Source organism: Monodelphis domestica, chromosome 7 (assembly GCF_027887165.1).
Source record: "Monodelphis domestica isolate mMonDom1 chromosome 7, mMonDom1.pri, whole genome shotgun sequence".
Classification (NCBI taxonomy): domain Eukaryota; kingdom Metazoa; phylum Chordata; class Mammalia; order Didelphimorphia; family Didelphidae; genus Monodelphis; species Monodelphis domestica.
The window spans coordinates 42,968,102-42,990,295 of NC_077233.1; the positions used below are offsets into that span (position 1 = coordinate 42,968,102).

The following is a 22,194-nucleotide window of genomic DNA, read 5'->3' on the forward strand; positions in this document are numbered from 1 at the left end:
TGGATAGCTCTGTCATTTAGATCAGATCACTTTATAGGGAAAATCACTGTTTGATTCTATAATTTGTTTTTCTTAAATAAATTCAAGGCAATTTATTTTATGTTAAAATATATCTGGCCCAGTTAAGATCTATTCTAGCTTCTAGGCAGCAATCATATAGGGTAGGGCAGGGCTATTTTTGTATAATGTAATATTTTAAAGATCAAATATATTTATATGTATGTAATACATGTATATGATATATATCTAAATTTCATATATAAATAAAACATTCATGATATTTTATGAAAAAATATTTGCAAAAAGTTTTGAATATTTTAATATATTTATGATTAAAATAAAGTTGTATTATCAATTGTTCTTTTTAAAGCATAATGATATGTTTTAAAGCTATTTATAAAAAGAAGCATTCAGAAAAAGCAAATTGAATGAAATTAATGAATATGACAAAAAAGGAGCTCAAGAAAAGCAGAATAATATTAAACAAAATTATATGAATGGACCCAATATATTTTCCATGTAACATGGAAATAAAAGAAAAATTAATTATTTAATGTACTATTAACCAAATAATATGCCTTTATTAAGTGCACATTACATATCATCTATTGTGCTGGTGAATGAAAGGCAAATGTGAAACAGTCTCTTTCCTCAAAGGGCATACCTAACTTTGATATGAATGTACACATGTAGATGGAGAGAGAAAGAGAAGGTGGGAAGGAGGGGAGAGGAGTGAGAATGAGAGAGGTAGGGGGAAGAAAAGAGGGAGGGCAAAAAGGAGAGATGAATGGATGGATGGATGGATGGATGTATAGACAGATAAACACATACATGTAGATAGATTGATAGATAGATAGAGAGTTGAATGATCCAGACATATGTATAGAGGAGGAAGAGAGAGAGTGATACAACACAGAGTGAAGGGCAGAGACAGATAGACAGAGGAAGGAGGAAATGAGAGAGGGAGAGACAGAATTTATTTTATTAGGTGTTAGGTTACTAGGTAGATTTGAGTCATTTTCAGGAGTATCTTCATGTAGAAATTTGTGCTTGAGCTAAGTTATGAAGGAAACTAAATAAACAGAGGTGAGGGGGGAGTGGATTTTCTTAATATCAAAAATTCTTAAATGCAATTGGGATCTCATCAATTTGGGAGTTCACTATAATGCTATGAAGAAGATATTCCTATTCATCCTCATATGACTCTTATCCTTAAAGTCCATCTCAGGATGTTCATGGGTTACCTTTCTTTGATTTCTCCTGATATGGTGAGGGTTACATTGGAACACTATTTGTCATTTTTCATTCTTTCCATATGATCTGTTAATTTTTCTTTCTAGTCATAGGATTCATTGATAACCTCTTTTATAGCTGTTCTTCAAAGTTCTTTGTTGGTCTGACATACATATCATGTGGCTTCTCCTTTTCCTTCTGTGTGACCTTTGTAAGTCTGCGATTCTATTGTTCTCTGATCACATGTTCTCAAGTACTGTTTTCCAAACTGAAAAAAGTTTAAATGAAAAAGTTTAAATTAGGCATAAAAATGCCTAATGATGAAATATAATAAAGCTTTTGTCCAAGTATTCATTTTGCTAAGTTTGAAGATCATCATGATCAGATTGGTTACAAGGTGATGAATCTTTGGATTCTCCCTCTTGATTCTTTAGGCATTGACTTGTGTACTGTGGAATACATCACCAGGCCAGGAAGTAAATATTAAATCTTTGAAATATTGCAATACTTTAAAATAAGTGCTATTTTTCTTTCTACTTACATGGAAGAAGCTTTAATTATCTTTACATTCTACAAATATTTCTACCTTCTGAATTACTTAAAGCTATTTAAGTGATCAGAAGTCACAGTGGTTTCCAAGTAAATTTCAAAATCCACAGAAATGAAAACAAATCGTACAAGAATATTCATAGCTGCACTCTTTGTGGTGTCCAAAAATTGGAAAATGAGGGGATGCCCATCAATTGGGGAATGGCTGAACAAATTGTGGTATATGTTGGTGATGGAATACTATTGTGCTCAAAGGAATAATAAACTGGAGGAATTCCATGGAGACTGGAACAACCTCCAGGAAGTGATGCAGAGCGAGAGGAGCAGAACCAGGAGAACATTGTACACAGAGACTGACACATTGTGGTACAGGAGAACGTAATGGACTTCTCCAGTAATGGCTTTACAATGACCCTGAACAACCTGCAGCGATCTACGAGGGAAAAAAAAAATCTATCCTCAAGCAGAGGACAAACTGAGGGAGTAAAAACACCAAGGAAAAGCAACTGCCTGACCACAGCAGTTGAGGGGACATGATTGAGGAGAGATGCTAAATGAGCACCCTAATGCAAATACCAACAACAAGGAAATGGGTTCAGAGCAAGGACACATGTGATACCCAGATGAATCGTGCCTTGGCTAGGGAAGGGGTTGCAGAGGTTTGGGGGGGGGAAGAAAAGAAAATGATCTGTTTCCAATGTATGAAAATGACCAAATAAAATAATGTTTAAAAAATAGATAAATAAATAAATTGAAATTTAAAAAATGAACTTAAAAAAAAAGAAATGAAAACAAATCAGCCACATTTGTCCTAGCAATTCATAAGGAGATGCACACAGCAGGTAAGTGTAAGAGACCAGATTTGAATTCAATTCTTTCCTACTTCAGGTCCAGGACTCTATTCACTATCCCTGCTCTCTGTGTGTAAATTGAAGTCGACAAATCAGTTCATTACAAAAATAATTTTCCATTGGAGTTGGAGCAAAGATCAATGAGTTTATACTTGAAGATTGTTTCAAGTTGTATTCTATCATCTACCCATTTTAATACACAGACATGTACAGAAATGGAGCCTCTTATTAAAAAATCCTTGCCTTCTGTCTTAAAATCAATAAATATCAGTTCCAAGGCAGAAGGGTGGTAAGAGTTAAGCAAATGCAGTTGAATTACATGGTTAGGGTCACACAGCCAAGAATTAACTGAGATCAGATATGAATTCAGTATCCCCTATTTTCATGTCCAGCTCTCTATCAACTAAGCCACCTCAATGCCCCCACAAATGAAGTCATGATCTATTAGATTGTCTAAATTGAAGCAGACTATTGTGATGGAAAGACAGCAAAACTTGGAATTACAAAGTTCTAAATTCAAATTGCTCCTCAAACATTTGCTTGTTCTGTGATCATGGACCAAATATTTAATCTCTGTTTTAATTTCCTCATCTGAAAAAAAAAAGAGATCACAATAACTTGTATTATGGAGTCATCATGGAGTAATGCAAAAGTAGGTGGTTTTAGGATCGGAAATTCTTGGGTTCCAAACAAACCTGCTTAATCTAATAAATCACTAAATTACAATATCTTTTGGTATATGGAGCTGCCACAATAGGAGTTTTCAAAACTTTGGAAATACATAATCCTATCCATGTTCCCATTATATAATCTCAGGATCTAGCTGTGAGTGTCAAAGGAGATAATGTGTGTACAGTGCTTACAAAGCTTAAACGTTCTATATAAATGGCAGTTATTGTCATTCGACCAGTTTTATCAAAGCTTTTCTTTATTTCATGAATACTGGAGAAAGAAACATCGTTCTGTAGATGGAGTTGCAAAGGATGTATGAAACATAAATTGTTCAGAACTTTCCTTGAAAATATTCTTCAATTCAATTCAATAATCTTTATGCACTTTCATTAATGAATGTTTATGAAGTAAGATATTCTATTGGGCAGCAAGCTTACATGGTGGATAAAACACTGCTTCTGGAGTCTGGAAAAAATGAATTAAAATCCAGTCATCATTCTGTCCAATCTTAGATAGTCATTTAATCCCTCTTGGCCTCAGTTTCCTTCTTTAGAAAGTACCTAATGTGAGGGCAAATATATATCTATATCTTCATACAGATATATATATATATATATTTGCAAACAACTTTTGTTATTCTTGAAACATTATATAGAGGTTAACACTCATCACCATCATCATTTATTGTTATTATAATTATATACATAATTATAATCCAATTTCAGTGGAATATATGTTCAATAGCATGAAATAAAATTGGAAAAGAAGATGAAAGGTCACAAATACTCAAACCAGAATACTCAAATTATATTATATTGTAGTTAATAAAGAGACAATAATATTTTTGGATAGGGGAGTGATATGATTATTTGTGTTGCTGAAGATTACTTATGATCTAGGAGCAAAATGATCAAAGCATGACTATATGAGTTGAACTTATCTAAATATAATATAGATGGAAATGCCTAAATGCAAGGGAGATTTAATGAGGTGGAAAGAACATTGGCTCTGTAGTCAGAGAACTTGTGCTCAAATATTGTGAACTATATGACCTTGTATGAATCCCTTAACTTTTCTGTGCCTCATTTTTTTCACCTGTAAAATGGAAAGGTTGGTCTAGATGGGCTTTGAGGTCCTTTCTAGCTCTAGGTAGATATTTTCTAGGATTCTGTGAACTGAATACAACCATATCACATCGAACTTGAGTTACTTCATGGAAAAAAGCAAGTTAGTTAAAGTTATCTCCATGGGAACAATGTGCTAAGTGAGCAATTACTGTATGATATTATGATAAAGTTTCACAACTTGGTCACGGATTGTGGTTGTTATTTATTTAAAATTCTATTTTAAAACAACATTGGTCAAGAGCAAATGTATGTGTGTGCTTGCATAGTGCATTACCAACAGTGTAGCAAATGCATAGATGAATGAATAAAAAACATTTATTAAGTACTTACTTTGTAGAACACTGTATGTCCTGTGGATACATCTAGAAAGACAAATGATTTCCTGATCTTGAGAAACTCAAGTTCTAATTTGGAGAGACCATAGGGACATTGCCTTCAGATAAGCTGAAAATGGGACAACTAGAGGGTAGAGGGAGGTATAGAGAATAATAGACTTGGAGTTAAAAAGACATAAGTTCAAATTAAATTTCTGAGATTTATTTACTGCATAACCATAAGTAAATAACCAAATCCCCCAGAACCTTAGCATCCTCTATTGGAAAATGGGAATGATCTGTACTTAAGAGGTAGCATGACCTAGGGGATAGAGAGCCTCAAAATCAGGAAGCCCTGGGTTCAAATCCTACATCTGACACTTCTTTGAGCCCTGCAGAAATCACTTAAAGTCTCATTGATCTAGACAATACCTGAAGATTTTAATTTGTAGAGAAGGGGCCAACACAAGCTGGTAGAGGAAATTCCACGTCTAAGCCTCATATATCTTAGTGCAATTTTAAACTATATTATATATTAAAACTGCACTAAGATGTATGGGACACTATATATATTTATCACTGTATATCAAGCATGTAATCCCCTGTTCTGAGTTGATGAGTTATTTTGTAATTATTACGATTGTTACTGCTGCTGTATTATATACTTCACAAACATCAGAGAGAATTTGAAGCTCAAAATAAAAAATAAAAGAATGAATTTAAAATAAATTTTATATGTAATTGAGAAAAAAAACAAAAATTAAAAAATGGGAGGTAGATACTATCATTATCCTTATTTTCTAGTCAAAGAAATTGAGACATATAGAGGTTAAATTACTTACCCAGGGTCACACAGCTGGCATACATCTTAGGCCAGGTTTGAAGACAAGTCTTCTTGATCCCATTCCCAATGCTCTATAGATTCACTGCTTTGATAATTAAGAATAAAAAAGTCATAAATAGATAAATAAACATTGCTACTAATAATAATTATAATGGTGGTGGTATTGATTGATGTAGCATCACGTGCTCACCAAAAAACTGATAAAGGAATTCTCATATCCTGATGTATCTAATCTAAATAGATATTTTAATGTAGCTGGAACTTTGAAGGTGGTGACCAGCATGAATTTGCAGAGAGAAAGTAGGAGGGCATTTCATTTATGAGAAACACCATGCACCTGGCAGGGGTGGAGAAAGGAGGGAGCAATTAGATTAGCTTGGCTGGCAAAGAAGGCCTGTATGTGGGAATAATGAGAAAATTATATTGGCAAGATGGGGCTGAGATCAGGCTATGAAGACCGAAATTAATAAAACAAGTTCCAGCAAAGCTGCTGCCCAATCCTGATGAAGAGAGAGAGTGATAACATTCTCAAGTGGGATGACACTGTAGGTGAAATAGCTGGGGGAAAATAGGTCCCATAAATGGCTGGGATGCCTTTCGCCCCTGGGTCACAGATTCCACTTTGATGAAATGAGAGAGTATTCTCATTTCCTACTGTGGCACTCAGAAACACAATTGGCAGAAATCTCAGCTCACACAGTAAAAAGGTGGTCAATGGGGGCATTCGCTACACACACTACAACCACCCAACCATGGCTGGCAGCTCAGGCTGTTATCATTATATTTTTAAACTAAATAGAGGTCAGTACTAGCAGCTATTGAGATGAGACAGCCATTAGAGAAGGGGGGGGGGGACCCAGAGGGACTGTTGAAATTGATGTGGATTTATTTGTATTGTATGAGGCTCTGAACTGATCCAAGTCGGGGTTCAGCGATTGGCTTTTCATTTCCTTTCAGTGTATGTATTGTGAGCATTTAGTTGTAGGCTATTGGTGTTCTTTTAAAAAGTCCCCTGATCACATTGAAGCCTTCTCTCTGCCTAGGGCTTGGTGGTAATAAGAGAATTATGTTTTATGTCAATGGTTCTGAACCTATGAAGCATGAATTTCTTTACATGTAGATATTCAGATCTCTCTCCTTTCTCTCTATAGATAGGTAGGTTGATGGGTAAATAGATGGAAAGATAGATAGATAGATGGATGGATAGATAGATAGATAGATAGATAGATAGATAGATAGATAGATAGATGGATAGATAGATAGGTAGATAGATAGATAGATAGATAGATAGATAGATAGATAGATAGATAGATAGATAAAACTGTCATTTAATATAATTAATTTCCTTTGCAATTCTATGCTTTTTTGAGTAGATAGAGCTGAGGAGTCCATAGGCTTTTCCTTATTGCCAGTGGGGTCCATGATACACAAATTGCTAAAGATTCTAGATAACCACTATAAATTCCATAATTGCTTGCACTCTTTGATGATCTCTTGGCAAAGTCTTAAGATCAAAGATCCTGGTCCAAACTTATGTGAATATAAATCAGAGACTGGTGACCTGCATTGGAAGAGGGAGTTCCCTCATCCAGGTACCTTGACCAAGAAACGACAGGCCAACTTTTGGTGTTACAACCACTTGAGTGCATGATTTCAAATCAAGAAGCCCTGAATTTGCTTTCTTACTCAAGCTCTTGTACTACCTATATAACCCTGAGTAGTCATATAACGTTGCTGTTTGCTTCAGTTATCTGTAAAATGGTAGTAATGTTAGCATCTGCCTTATTAAGGATGTTAGGAAGATACAAATCATCAAATATGTAAAATATTTAGTAAACCATAAAGCATTAAAAATGCTACCTATTATTGTTACACTTAACAACTCAGTAGATAATCATCACAGTCATCATCACACATTTTTGTAGTACTTTGTGATTTCAAAGAATAGATTTTTTTTCTCATTTGTTCCCCGAAGTAACCCTGTGAGGAAGAAAATGCTAGTATTATTTTCCAATTTTTTCAGCTTGGTTACTGAGGCAGAGAGAGGTTAAATGACTTGTCAGCAATTCTAGGACTCTTAAGAGCCAGGGGAAGAAAGGGAATCCAGATCTTATGTTTTCTAATTCAGCAGGCTCATCACCAGAGCCCACTGATGGAAGAGTTATGAGTCTTCCCAAAGAGCCAGGTTTGCTCCCTGAGGCAAGTACATTTATTTGAAGAAAGCATACCTACAATTTTTACTTTGCTTTAGGTTACTTTGATATCTAAAGGATCCATGAGTTCCTTGGTGTGGGCACTACCATCACAAACAATTTGGATAATAGCTTTCAAGGTGAAAGGGACCTTAGAACTCCTCAAGAAGAGGAAAGAAAAAGAGAATGAAAGAGAGGGAGGTGGGAAGGAAGGAGCAAAGGAAGGAAGAAAGAAAAGAAGGAATGAATGAAAGAAGGAAGGGGAAAGGGAAAGAGAAAGAGAGAGGGGGAAGAAAGGGGAAAAAAGAAAAAAGGGAAGGAAAAGAAGAAAAGAAAGAATGAAACCTTTAATAAGTGCTTATCATCTGTTATTCTTATAGCTAGTAAATTCTCTGAGGTGAAATTAAAGATCAGAAATTTAGTTCTAAATGTTTGTGGCCAACCCATTCCTGAATCTCAGAGCAGTACTATATCTACTATAACAAGTTCTCTCACAAATTCTTCTCAGAACTCAGTTTCTCTGTATTTCTCTCTCTTTTAAACTAAAAAAAAAATTCCCAATTACATGGAGATACAAGTTTTAATAATCATTTTTTTACATTTTGTGATCTATATTCTCTCTCTCCCTCCCAGACCTCCCCATAACAGCATTTAATATGATATGGGTTGCACATGCGTTATCAACATAAAATGCATATTTCCATTTTTGCCATGTCATGAAACAAGACACATATCATTTATACCAGAAAAAAATCATGGAGGAAATAAAGAGAAGAATGGCATGCTTTGATCTGCATTCAGATTCTGTCTGTTCCTTCTATGGTAGGGGATAGCCTTTTTAATCATGAGCTGCTCACAGATGTCCTAGATCCTTACATTGTTGATAATAGTGTCAGTATTTCTCACTATGCCAACCTGAGTTGGAAAAATCTACTTGCTACAATTTTTTCTTTGTTTTCTCAATCAGAATTTGGTCTCCTGGCTTTTCTTGATTTGTTTGTAAGTTTTTCTGGATCTTAGTGGGGTAGAAGTGTGTGGGGGGGAGCTAACTCTATTTCTTTTTGCTGCTTCCTTAATCTTCACTCCAAACATCCAGTCATTTTTTTAATTAAGCATTTTGCAGCATATTATGTTAGGACCTGGTATTACAGAGCTTACAAAAGGGGACAGCCTGTGACCACATGAAGCATACAATGCTGAGATGGATGGAAATAACTAAGTATAGTGTACCTTAGAATTAAGTATGTGCACAGGAGAGGTAGAGTGGAGAGAAATGAGAAATTGGATAAGGAGGGAAGAATCAATTCTTCCTAGGGGAAATCCATTAGACTTTATAAAGCAAGTGACACCTGGGATGAGCCCTTTTTCACTTTTGAGTAAAATCCAAACTTCTTTGCTGAGCATTGAAGACCCTCTACAACCTGGCACAGTCCTTCCACCCCTACTTATGATTTATCTGGTATGGTTCCTTGGCTCCCACTCTCAGACCCAACTTCAAAACTCTATTGTTTCCTGAACACTCACTGTTCTAGTCTGCCTCACATTGTTCCTTATGTCTGGAATATTTTCCCTCCTTTGTATTTGCTGTCAAGCTATTTATTAATTTTTAAATTTGGTGTATAACTGTGAATCTATTCATATAAAGAAGATGGTAAAATTCTTTCCACCAATTCAGTAGAAAATGTATTTGTACCTTACTGGCTTAGATATTTTCATGAGTTTCTCTCTCTCTTAATTATCTTTCAAAACCCTCCCCAAACAGAACCTTCTTCTGCAAGCTTCCCATGATCCCTATTAGATAGCTTCCTTCAGACCTCAGATTTATTTTCTAACTAAAAGATACTGTTGTGTATTATAGCTAACTGAATTAGTTTCTCATCTTTTTCTTTCCCTATAAACTGATTGAGCATAGGGACCATTTTCTGTCAAAATCTTGTACCTCCCAAAGGCTTAACAAAGTGATCTTCATATAGAACACAATTAAAAATACTTCCTGTTTGCTTGCTTGCTTCCTGAATAAAAGGGAATGATTATAACAGGCTGGGGTGTGCTTGTGTGCAACCATGAGGATAGGTGAGTGGTTGGGTGGTCTGGATGCTCCAAATGGAGTGGGATTACTTGCAGAAATTCCAAGATTTGGAGGAAGGCAGGATACGTATTTGGGAATAATAATGCACTATGGATAGAATGGTTCTGTGCCAGAAGGTCCTGAGTATGCTGTACCCACTATTGCCTTTGTGAAAAGAGCCGAATATTTCCCTGGAAGACAGAGTACGCTATATGAGATAGACTAATACATCATTCTCTATGAGAATGTTAGAGACAAGCATGGACAGATAATTTGGAAAATGAAGAGTATACACGTACACCAATGGATATCTGCTTGTTCCAACACTCCACCTTGGCAAAAACATATTTATATTCAAAATGGCAACAAAGCAGCATAGATTTTATTTTTAAATTTGGGTTTTTTGATCTATTTTGTTTTCTATCACCTCCATTTCGGAATATATTCTTCTACCTGCCCCTATCTAGCAAGTCATGCCTTGTTATAAAGATAAAAAAGAGGAAAACCTTTTTTAGCATAAGCAATCAATATATCAGCAAGGCCTTATAGAATATGCAACACTTTCACATCCATCTTCCCACAAATCCGTGAAAACTGGAGGGAAGAACATTTTTCTTAACTCATCTTCAAAGGCAAGCTAGATCATTACCTTTTCATAAACTTTAGTTCTGGTATTTTTTTTTCCTTGTTTTGTTTTGCATTTATACAGTTGTAGTCATTGTGTGGGCAGCTTAGGTGGCTCAGTGGATAAAGCCCTGGGCTTAAAGTCAGGAAGATTCCTGAGTTCAAATCTAGTCTGAGAGAAACACTTACCAGCTATGTGACCTTGGACAAATCACTTTACCCTATTTGCTTCAGTTTTTCTTCCGCCAAAGGAGCTGGAAAAGGAAAAGGCAAACCACTCTGGTTTTTGTTGTTGTTGCTGTTGTTATTTTGTTTTGTTTTTTGCCAAGCGAACCCCAAATGAGCTCAAAAAGAGTCAGACATGATGGAAACATTATTGAATGGAAACAGTATTGAACAACAATACTGATAGTCTTTGTGTATTTTGTTTTCCAGATTCTTATTACACTGATTATTATTTCAAATGTCTTCTCAAGCATCTCTGAATTGTTCATATTCATCAACTTACAATAATAATATTCAATCAAATTAATGCACCAGAGTTTGTTTGGCCAAAACCTGATTGAACAATGGACATTGACTTGGTTTCCAATTTTTTGCCTGCACAAAAAAGTGTGGCATGTATTTTAATGACTTTGCTTGAATCTCTTTTGTGCTAATCTAGGCTTTAATGAATAATTAGAAAATTGAGGCAGCTAATTAGAATAACAAACAAGACCAGTAGCTGGATTACAACCCCCTTAACCAAAATAGGATTTACTTGCCAGTCCCAAGATCCTATAAAATTATTTGTTCTGTTCATGAACTTAAAACACTGTCTTTATTATTGCTGTCATTAAACAGTCAGTCTTTCAAATGATATTTTTATTTTTGAAAGTGTATGCTCCAATCTGTGATTGGTATCTGTATCACCACACTTGATTTTGCCTTGGCTGGTCCATAAGCATCTGGAGTCCTCTCCCTTGTATGTCATTTATGTTCAAGGTACTGTTCTCAATTCTGCCCTTTTCATTGACTGGCCAGCCAAACTGAAATTGTCAGGCAGGATGTCCCTTGAGAAAAGAATTAGTTCAAAGTCCTAGTAGGGGGTTAAAATGATATGACACAATACTTAGAGAAAGGAGAAGCCTTTTTTTTAAGTTTCTTCATCATGAAGCTATCTGTGGATTTCCCTTTTATTGTCTTCTTTCTGAAATGGAACTTTAAAATAAAATTCATTACTCACGAATAAAGAGTACCTGTCTATTTGTCCATGTGTTTGACTACACATTAATATATAATACATACTAATATATGTATGTCTTTTGTTTTTTATCTTTTCCCTCTCCTATATACATTTATCACTCTGATTTTGCCAAATAGAGGTAGCCACATTCTATTTTCTTTTATCAACCCCCCAAAAGATCTATCTATCTATCTATCTGTCTATCTATCTATCTATCTATCTATCTATCTATCTATCTATCTATCTATCCATCTATCTATCTATCTGGAATTAATATAAAAAGTAGTTTAGATATTCTTCTCCTTTTAACTTGAAGCAATGACAGAATCTACTTAACTGGCTCTGAGCAATGATTTCTCACCCTTTTTTTTTTAAATTTTGAAAAAAATAGCCACATTTGGAAAAGATGAGCTCTTTTCTCCAGTGGTTCATCTTTGTACTTGATAACAACTATTGTCTCAGATTTCTTTGAAACTTTAGAATGCACAAAGGGACAAATTGTTGCAGGAAATCCATAGTCTATTTTTTAAACCTCAAAGAAAATTATTTTTGTTTGATTCTAAATGTATACCCACATATGCTTCATTATAGAATACTTGTTTTCAAATGCTTATTCATAAAATGATGAGTTAAGAGTTAGACCTAAAAAACTATCTAATCCACCCCCACTCATTTTAGAGATAAGGAAACTGAGGCACAGACATGTTAAGTGATTTTATTTTGGGTCACATGCTAGTAGTATCTGAGGCAGAGTTTTAGCCCAAGTGGTCTACATTTCAAGGCCAGTATTCTAAATTCTATACCATGCTGACTTTTGACTTAAAAAAACATACATTCACAAATGGGTTATTGTATTATTTTTGGCAAATAAATACAATAAACATGTATTATGCATATATTGGGGAGTATCAAGTAATTCATCTTATAGAGTGAAGTGGAAGGGACCTACAATGTTTACTTTATTTTACAGATGAGGCAACTTAGACTGAGAGAGTTTGTGACTTGTCCAAGATCACAAAAGTAGTAAATAGTCAGGATTTAAACCCATTTCTACTGACTTAAAATTCAGAACTTTGCCCTACACCCCACTGTGATTGGCTCTGGGTTTCATAGACAAACTCTATGTGGTGTCTGTCTTCCAGGATTAACTCATGGAGGATATATGACACACACATAAAAACATACAATGAAAGGCAAAATAAGTGCTAGAGAAAAATTCAAGGGAAATGCATTGGAAACTCAGCTGGGAGGAATAATTTGTGTTCTTTGGAAAAGTTTTAAAAGTTCTTGGTAGCTCAGTGAATTGAGAGCCAGGCCTAGAGATGGGAAGTCCTAGGTTCAAATATGGCCTCAGACACTTCCCAGCTTTGTGACCCTGGGCAAGTCACTTGACCCCCCTTGCCTAGCCCTTACCACTCTTCTGCCTTGGAGCCAATACAGAGTATTGACTCCAAATTGGAAGGTAAGGGTTTTAGAAAAAAAAAAGAGTTCTTTCTTTGTGTGTCTCTTCTTTTAAAGTCTTCCTATATTATTGTGGTTTCTCTTATATGAATACCTTTCAAGAATGAAAAAAAAGTTTTCTGATATTAAATTTAAATGTATAAACTGTACATCAGATTGTCTTCACCATTGTCTCCTCCTCCATATTGTCTTAAAATAAAGTTGGACCCTTCTACCTCCTAAGGCAGCTTATTGCATTTTTAGATATCCACAACTATTATAATTTTTCTTTACAATAAACCTAGAATTGTTTCACAACAATTTTTCAACACTGGTCCTACTTATGCCCTCTGTGGTGAAGGAGGAAAAATCTGGTCTATCTTCTATTTCAGCTATTTGGATACTTAAAAAGAACATTTGTGTGGTTAAGCCCATTCCCATTTCCCCTCTCCACCAGACCCTCTTCTCTTCTCCAGTTTAAAAATGGATTAGACCTTCTACAGTTCTGGATACAGCTGTGGTCATACCCAAATAGCATACAGACCTCTATTATGTCACTTGAGGTGGACTTTGCATTCTGTCCCTTTGTCAGCTAGGAAGATTGTAACACCTGTTTGTTTGTTTGTTTGTTTAAGGTGCTTCTTGACGCATAGTACATTTACCATTTTCACACGATTTTATTTATGTCTTTATTTTTAAAATTATGTTTCTTGTAAGCAACAGATTGTTGAGTTTTGTTTTCTTATCCAATTTGTCATTCTCATCTTATTGAATTTTGTAATCCACTCACATTTAAAGTCATGGTTTAAATTTATACTTTCCTCCATTTATCTCATTTTTCAAGTTATGATCTTTTCCCTTTTGCTATAAACATGGTACTATATCTTTTCAGTTACTTTATTTTTAAGATACCTCCATTTCTCCTGGCTCTCTTTCCCTCAACCCCAATTCCCACCCCCATTTGTTATCCTTTTCCCTTTGTAGTTTAGACTGTCTTTTTTCTTTCCTCCTTTTATCTAGTTTTTTTAATTCTTCTCCTCTTTTTCCCCTCTGCATTAAAGAAGGAAATTCCCACTTTCTTCCCTTTCAACAAGTCCAACTAATTACTTTTGAAAATTTCATTTTTGCACCCTTTTCAAAGAGGATTTTTCTCTCTGACTCTTTTTATTCTCAATTCTCTTTCTGTTATATCCCCATATTCTCTGGTTCATAGAGGGCTCAAGCATCACATAAGAATTTTATTTTTTGCATCTTTGCTACTATTTTGCTACAACTATTGACTCATTCTGAGCTTGTAGCACCCTATGAGTCTGAGTCTTTCTCTTTGAATTATTGTCTGTCTTCACCATCCCCTATAATGTCTTTGGGAAGCTGTTTCTTATTAATTATGTGAGTTCAATTTTAAGACTTCATATTTATCTGTTAAATCTTAGCTTATTAGAGTCTGCCAATTATTCTAGGCTCTTGAGATATTTTTGGATCCTGAGTCTGTCATTCAATATGTTATCTATAAATCTGTACCCAGTCCATGTTGGGTACATAGAGATACACCCAATTGTCTCAGTGGCGCTAGGTTCCCATTAGATCCCTCCATCACAGGGAGACCCAAGTCATTCTTTATTTCTGGAATGTGAATGCTCCTCTTCTTTCAAGCTTAGCTCAATGAGTACTGCTTTCATAACACCTCCTTCCTTAATTGCCTCCCTCCCACCCTATTTATTGCAAGTGCTCTTTCTTTAGCCTCTGATTTATTTTGTATGCATTGTTATCTAACTCAATAAAAATGTACACCCCTGGAGGGTTGGCTCTTTTTCCTTTTGCCTTTATTTCCTTAGCATTTAGCATAGGACCCTGCACTTAAGTGCTGCTTAATTAATCTTTGATGAAATCTGTAAATTAAAAACTATTCTGTACATGCTTTGGGATTATCCTCTTAATGGAAGCTCCCTCTTCCTTCCACTGCTGTCAGATGGCTATGGTATATTCTCACTCTAGCCAATAGTGATTTTGATCTCATCTGGTCCCCTTACAGTCCTGTTGTTTATGATAGTTCTTATCTGTTGGAAAGTTGTATCCCCTGTCAATGTGAGAAATATATCAAGGACTCCCAAGGCATAGAATCCATTGATTTGTGTTATATTGGATAAAGCCATTAGTAAGTATATGCAAGGGCTTATTATGTGCCAGTAATTTTGCTAAGAGCTGAAAATTTAAAAAAAAATTAGGAAAAAGAAAGATAGTCCTTGCTCACAAGGTGATTCTATTCTAATAGAAGAAAATAAAAGGGAGCTGAAAATTGAAGAAAGGTAAGTACATGCAAAGTGGATGGAGGAGAACAAAATAGAAAATCAGTCCCGTGATTCAAGAGCTTCTGCATTTAGAAACATGATTACAAAGAGTTGCTATAAATTCAGTAATATTTTAAAATGAATTTCTATTTCAGTTATCATAATAATATCTACATAGACTTGAAAATAGTTATATACATATATATATAAATATATTCTGTAGGCTGTATAATTAATTATATGTATGCAGGCTATTATTTATACAGTCTACAGAAGGTATATTATTTATTTTCTTGAGTCATGCTACATAGTTTGTTGTAAGTAATTACAATAAAAAACCCATCATTTGTATGCAATTAATTCATGGACCCCTTCAATAACTTTATAGTATACTTCCTACTTCCATCAATTCTAATGATTCCTGGGTCAACCAACTCTAGCAGGTGATTGGCCCAATTGCATGTTGTTGTTGTTTTTCATGAACCCACTAAGAATATTTTTTTCCTTTTTAAATAAAGTTTTACTGTATTTAATTAAAAAAAAAACTTCAATCACAAGCTATAAGGAACAAACGGAAGTAGGCTGGATTTGGTTTTGGGACTATAGTTTGGTGATTTTTGCTATTATTTAAGAGAAGTATCGAGTTGAATCCATGATCCTTATCTTCTTTGGCAGGATAGTGGAAGCTTATATTGTCTAAATTATTTAAACTTATTTATAACATTAACAGTTTTGAGAGAAAGTATTAGAAAGATCTGCTTTTAGTGATCCTCGTATTTTTATACATGCCATTAATTTCTCTTATTAACTTCATGGTTTCCATTTAGATTCTAGTTCAGTTTTCTTTTAATTTAATATTTAGACCTCTTTTATATCTCTCATCTGAGAATGTGCCAGTGCTTCCAAAGAAATAATGGAAAGGGGATTGTTAGGTATTGAGCTTTCTTAGTTTGTGATAAGGAATGAGTGATAATTGGAGTCACTTTGTATTATGCCTGTCTCCTAATACCCTTATAAAATTTACTTTTTTAATTTCACACAAGGCAGGACTTAAGTTTTTGCACATAAAATCCAAATAGTTCTTTTTCCTTATTTGCAGATATTATAATTTTATTCAGTGCCTCTTGTTCATCCTAGAATTTTGCTTTTTACAAAGTAATTCATTTAGGCCAGTATCTTTTACAGTCCACTCCCATACAGTCCAATGGATAGCTGCTATCATTCTTGGGATGAGGAATAACTATAGATAAACCTGGAGAGATGGTAATATGTCACAGACACCTTGAACTGTGAGGTACAAAGAATTGTAGATTTCTTATCATTTTATGGTAGTCGAAAGCCTAGAATCTCTTGTGGAAGATCGTTTGGTCTTCCATTTCCAAATCCATCTCTAAATCTTGATTAGCAAATCCACTTTGCTCTCCTTTGGATTCTTCCATGTCTATACTTACCTCACCACACTCACATGACCCTTTTTAGACAAACATGGGAGCAGAGAGGAGAAGCAAGTTGACCATGCATGCCTAAGTAACATTCTCCTCCTCTCAAAAACAAACTTAAAAACAAACAAAACATGGCACTCGCCTGGTCCCTAAGCTATTCTCCAACAGAGGTGATTAATGATCCAGGGCTCCTGACAACATTCCGAGGGGAACATTGAGAGGTTTATTTAATGTGTATTTGTTTCTAGTCAGAGGGAGGTCTCTCATACTCATACTTCTGCCCTACCTTCTTTTTCTTGCTGTGACCAGAAAATTAATCATCAGAACCCCTACTTACCCAACCAGACAGACACACACTTCAGGGTTTGAGACATGGTGACATCTTTCCCAGTTCTATAGCTGAACCCCTGGGGTAATTTTTGCTCTGAACTCTTTTCTTTGTGCTGTTCCTCTATGCCCTGGGCGATGGATGGATGGATCTTTGTAAGCCTTAAGTCTTTCTGCAGGTGACTTAAAATGCCACTGTAATGAAATACTTTTGCTTTTAGCTGTATTGACCTGGCAGATACTTATGTGCAAATCTCCAAGTTTTGAAAAGACTAAAACAGACTGAAGTAATTAATTGTTTCACAAAGTATATATAGAAGGATGGTCTGTGTTACTGATTTTAACATAATTATAATCTGTGAAAAATACTGAAAAATCTCCCTTTGTTTATTTACAGGTAATGTGCAGCTGAATATTCAAGACAAATACATTACTCCAGAGAAGGTAATTTTAAAAAATAATATTTTGAATAAAATTGTCACTAATGTAAACTATTATATGATATGATTTAAAATGTGGATATTCATTTTGTGGATATCTGATGAAATCAATTTCATAACTACTGAGAATTTGACATTGCACAAGTCATAGTAATAAGATACTTTCACGTGTTTTTGTGCTGGAGAATTATGTCAATTAAATTATATATTTTACTTGAACAGTAATATTATTTCTATTTGGGGGCAAGATCTGGACCTATGATTTTATGAGTGTAGTATATTCTCAATGTGAGAATTCCCAACACTGATGCAGTTTGGCCACTCTAACTGCAGTTTATGGTTTAAAAGAGTCATCAGGGCAATGAGAGGTGAAGGGATTTGGTTTCTAGTTAGAATGGGAAGAAGACACCATAGTAATCCAGTCTTCAGGACTCTACAGTCCCTTAACACTTTATGTCGGGCTGCCTCGTGTTCCATCTTAAAAGACTGTGATTATGTGTGAATCATAAAACTCATTGTAAAAATATAATTTTATTCATAAAAAAGAAACATAAAAAAGAAGAATCCCTCTTGCTATATTTTAGTCTCTTCCAAGCAATTATCATTTTGATACTGTTTATAATGCTAAAATAAAGAGGAATATTTTCCCATATATGAAATGAAATTGAATATTAAACCTTAGAAGTCATCTAATACAACTTCCTCAATTTGAAATATTGAAAATGGAAAAAAGTTATTTGTCCATGCTTATAGAGATAACAAGTGGCAAAGACACGATTTGAACTCAGATCTCTGACTTCAGTGCTACTATATTTTCCCCAATGTACTATGCTGCTTTTCTTAATATAAGAAGCAAAATTTTTAAGACTTTTACTTTAAACCTATTTGGTTTTACTTCTTTGAATTTTTGTTAAAATTTCAACTTTGTTCATTTTTTCTATTTATGAAAACAATTCTAATATGCATTGTATACCCTAATAGCTATTGTTAAAATTATTTTATGGTGTATTTATGAGTAAACATAATGATCAATATCATATTTTATTAGAGAAATTATTGAATGTTAAATCTTTCCTAGTTATCCAAATTTCTATGGGTAATTTTGGACTATTTTGTATTTTTTGAAGTACATTTAGGTTTTTTGCCTTCATTTTCATGTATTTAATATTCCCTCACTATTGGAGCACTTTTCATTTTGCTTGTGAAGTCTTCCTAAGTCTGTGATCCAGTAATAATGAAAACATTTGTCTCATACATAATCAATTGTGGATCATCATATGGAATTACAGAATGTGATTTAAAGGAAGGATACTTAAAATTTAAGTAGGTTTCTTACCATAATTTGAGAAAATAATATAAGGATCTATGAAAAGTTTATAAATATATGCTGATATAAATTTAGCTATGTGTAGCTAAATATTATAACATTAATTATATATATATATATATAAAGATACATGTGTATAATAGAAATTATATTCCTATCCACATATATCTGTATATATGTTTTTGTTGCTTCCTGGTCTGTCCTCACTCATCTGTGCCTGCCTCTGTCTTTAGGTTCCTCTCTGTCTCTCTCCCCTCTCTGCCTTTCTTCTCTGTATTCTCCCTATCTCTTTCTCTTTATGTCTCTGTCTCTATCAGTCTTTCAGATAAAATTTAAAAGTGAATTCATTATTGCATTAAAAATATCTGGAGAGAACAGAGAATTTGGATATTAGGTAGCTGGATTCTATTTCTTACTCCTAGTTTTGTGAAACCTCTGAATTCCAGAATTATCAAAATAAAAGAAACTCCAGAAATCATCTCATATTATCTGTACCTTAAAAATAATTTCCTTTGCAACCTCCCTATTCATCAGTCAATTCAGGATTTCCCCAGGGAAGAGAAAGCCTCTACCTTCAAGGGAGGGAGGAGATGGTGTTCTTTTCAAACACTTTTGAACTTTAATTACAGATAACTTTATTCTTAAACCAAGCAAACTATTCCTCTCTACATCATCTATTTATTGCACTATATATCCTGCTCTTTGTAGACAGGAAGACTGAATAGAATCCATCTTTGCCTTAGGAACCCACTACACATATCCTAATAGGCAGCTGTTTTGCTCCCTTACCTCTTTTCTTCTCTAGCACTGATGTCCCCAGCTCCTTCTGATGATCTTTATACCACATGGGCTTCACTTTCGTCCCCATCATTCATGCTCTTCTTTCAACATGTTCCCTTTTGTTTATTTTCATTCTAAGATGTTTCATGTAGCCTTAAACCCAATAGTTTCGATTTTGTTTGACCAGAGCAGAATATGGGGGGGAGATCACATCCCTTCCATTATCATTTTTGGCTTCCATGTCACATTGTGGATTCGTGCTGATTTGGATACACATTTTGTGGAAAGCCTCAGATATTTTCCAAGTGCAGTTAATTTTAACTATGCTGTGTTTATCCTATTAAATTGTACTGGCCCCATGCAAAGGGCTTTACATTGATTTAATCTTATTACATTTGCCCTAGAGTTTCAAACCTGTCAGGATCCTTTGGATCCTAAATTAGTTATCTTATACAATGATACAGTAATACAATCATATCATTGTATCATATAGGATCATACAACGATACAATAATCTTTCTGATTATTGGCATCTGAAAAGGTGATAGGCATTCATCTTATCTTCATCCAAGTCATGGACAAAAACCAGACAAATTATCAATGGTGAAATTGTTGTTCAGTCATATCTGACTCTTTAGGATTCCAAGTAAGATTTGACAAAGATACTGAAGTGAAGTGATTTACTATTTCCTTCTCTAGTGGATGAAGGATAAAGTATGTTTAATGACTTTCCCAGGATTCCACAGACAGTAATTATTTGGACTAGATTTGAACTCAGGTCTTACTGACTCCTGACCCAATGCTCTGCCCACTGAATATCTAACTGCACCTGGAATGATCTAGTACCAAGAGCAAATCCCTATGATACTCCACTAAAGAAAAAAAAATTCCTGGTCTCTGATTTCTCATTTGTGTATTAAGTGGTTCACAGAATGAACTATAAAGTATATTTCAACTCTATAAATATAAGATTCTTTATCTCACAAAAAAGAAATATGGAAAGTCATGAAGCTAGTACTGGTCACATTATTTCTCTACTATGAACTTGGAGAGGTCATTTAATAAGCACATTAAATAACACCGATATGGTTGCCACTGTGCTAGGTACTAGTGGTAGCCTCTCGGTGACCGAGAATGGAGATAGAAAAGGAATAAATTGGTGTTAGGAGAGATTTCCTGAGCAGATTGGAATTCCATGTCTAATTTCAAATAGACCATGAAGCCTGATCATAGGAGGACTATTGTTTTCCCTTTCTTCAGCCCCTCTAAATCAGAGTGGGTGGATAAATCATATGAAGATCATGGAGAAATACCTGATCATTTAACTTTTCTCAAGGTCATTTTACTTTTGATTTCTGCATTCATGTAGGTTCCAATAGGTAAGCATTAAAATATTTATTTTCTTGATTATTTCCTTTTCTAGATTTGAATAATTCAATTATCTCTCACAAACTGCTTAGATAAAACTGTATCATCTAGAATTCTAATTTTAGTTTCTCTTTGCTTGGAATTAAATTAGAATTAAGCAAAATGAATTACTTTAAATAATAAGACCTGATGGAATTTTTTCTTCTCTAAAATTGCAAGTTATATTTTTTACTTTCCGTTTATAGTCTGTGGTCAGATTTTCATCAGAGATGTGTCAATTTCCTGTTGTCTTGAAAAATGACTGGAATAGGGAGACGGATCTATAATTCTCACCTGATTTATTTATATAACGGGTTTTCTCTGAGTAACTCTCTCCTGACCCCATGGATTCTATTTTTATATTCATCATTTTCAGGAACATAAAAGTTTATATTGCTTTTTTAGAGAAAAATAAAATCCATAAACCTGGATGATTTGTATGAGGATAATTATGATATTGAAATTACCAAGATACTTGTTCCATTAAAAGAAAATTTAAAAGATAAAAAAAAAACTTACAATGGCCAGCCACCATTAAGATTACTAGAAAATATGTTATTTTAACATGTAAATCAAATGTGAATAAATATTCGTTACATTTCATGCTCTTTGTTTTGGGATATTTTTACCAGATTTTATGAGATAAATCAGAGGCATTATGGTTGGAAATCAATTTCATTGTTTTCCTAGAAATTTCTATATAACTGTTGAATATTTTCAGTACATTTTAATGAGTAATGAAATACATGCTTGATTATATGTCATTAGTAAAGTATCTTTTTATGGAAAGGATTCTTTTTAGTACTGTCTTCAGAATGGCAGTGTAGTAATGAGTTATGTTAATTTCAAGGGTTGTGGTTTTTTTGTTTGTCTTTTTCCACTAAAATCTAGATAAGTAAATTCTTTTTAAAAACTGAAATATTTTTTCAAATAAACAATTAGAATAATGTATAGCCTTTTGTGTTACTTATAGAAAACATTACAGAATATTTAATAAAATAGGTATGGATTTTAATTCCATGACCAGTATAATCTTAGAGACAT

General features: G+C 34.2%; 1 protein-coding gene across 14 annotated transcripts in view; it reads left to right on the forward strand.

The window, feature by feature from the left end:
- The window catches only part of LOC100619412 (contactin-4), a 1,170,520-nt gene that overhangs the window by 162,869 nt on the left and 985,457 nt on the right, over nt 1–22,194 (forward strand). For all 14 annotated transcript variants that reach the window (XM_007500110.3, XM_007500117.3, XM_056804538.1 and 11 more), the window contains one exon: nt 17,594–17,640. The gene's annotated coding sequence lies outside the window, so the exon portion shown is untranslated. The remainder of the gene's footprint in view (nt 1–17,593; nt 17,641–22,194) is intronic.